We start from the raw sequence: 1,155 nt of genomic DNA, 5'->3' as shown, positions 1-1,155 counted from the left end.
ACCTTGTGAGCTGCCGGTATTGTTTCCACATTAGAAACAACACGCACTGCATTCGGCGTGTAAAATGGAACAAAAGGAGCGCTTAACCGTCGAAATATCTCTATTATTAACGAAATAACTGTTAAATTTCCTGTAAATCGAAAAAAATATTGGAATTTGCGGTCTGTCTGTATTGTTTCGACATCAAAAAGAGCGTGCACTACATTCGGCGTGTAAAATGGTACAAAAGAGGCGCTTAAACGTCGAAATATCTTTATTATTAACGAAATAACTGTTAAATTTCCTGAAAATCGAAAAAAATATTGCACTTTCCAAGAGGCCGGTACTGTTACGACATTAGAAACAACACGCAACACATTCGGCGGGTAAAATGGAATAGCATGAGCTGGTAAACGTCGAAATATATCTTTTATTAACGAAATAACTGTTAAATTTCCTCTAAATCGGCAAAAGATTGCATTTTGCGAGGTGCCGGTATTATTTCGACATTAGAAACGACACGCACTACATTCGGCGTGTAAAATGGAACAAAAGAAGCACTTGAACGTCGAAATATCTCCATTATTAACGAAATAACTCTTAAATTTCCTGTAAATCGAAAAAAATATTGCAATTTGCGGTCTGTCTGTATTATTTCGACATCAAAAATAGCGTGCACTACATTCGTTGTGTAAAATGGAACACAATGAGCGATTAAACGTCGAAATATCTCCATTATTAACGAAGTACCTGTAGAATTTCCGGAAAATGGACAAAAGATTGCACTTTGCGACTTGCCGGTATTGTTTCGACATTAGAAACAACACGCACAGCATTCGGCGTGTAAAATGGAACAACAGAAGCATTTGAACGTCGAAATATCTTTATTATTAACGAAGTAACTGTTAAATTTCCTGAAAATCGAAAAAAATATTGCAATTTGCGGTCTGTCTGTATTATTTCGACATCAAAAAGAGCGTGCAATGCATTCGGCGTGTAAAATGGAACAAAAGGAGCGCTTAACCGTCGAAATATCTCTATTATTAACGAAATAACTGTTAAATTTCCTGTAAATCGAAAAAAATATTGCAATTTGCGTGCTGTCTGTATTATTTCGACATCAAAAAGAGCGTGCACTACATTCGCCGTGTAAAATGGAACAAAATCAGCGCTTAA

At 36.1% G+C, this 1,155-nt stretch overlaps 1 protein-coding gene across 1 annotated transcript in view; it reads right to left on the bottom strand.

Moving 5' to 3' along the window:
- The window catches only part of LOC122577212, a 5,769-nt gene extending 5,366 nt beyond the window's left edge, over positions 1-403 (bottom strand). The window contains exon 1 of the mRNA XM_043748365.1: positions 3-403. The gene's annotated coding sequence lies outside the window, so the exon portion shown is untranslated. The remainder of the gene's footprint in view (positions 1-2) is intronic.
- Between the last annotated feature and the right edge of the window lie 752 nt (positions 404-1,155).

This window comes from Bombus pyrosoma, linkage group LG18 (genome assembly GCF_014825855.1).
Source record: "Bombus pyrosoma isolate SC7728 linkage group LG18, ASM1482585v1, whole genome shotgun sequence".
In the NCBI taxonomy this organism is placed as follows: Eukaryota; Metazoa; Arthropoda; class Insecta; order Hymenoptera; family Apidae; genus Bombus; species Bombus pyrosoma.
The sequence above is the reverse complement of the archived record's forward strand: the minus strand, read 5'-3'. Positions and strand labels throughout refer to the sequence as shown.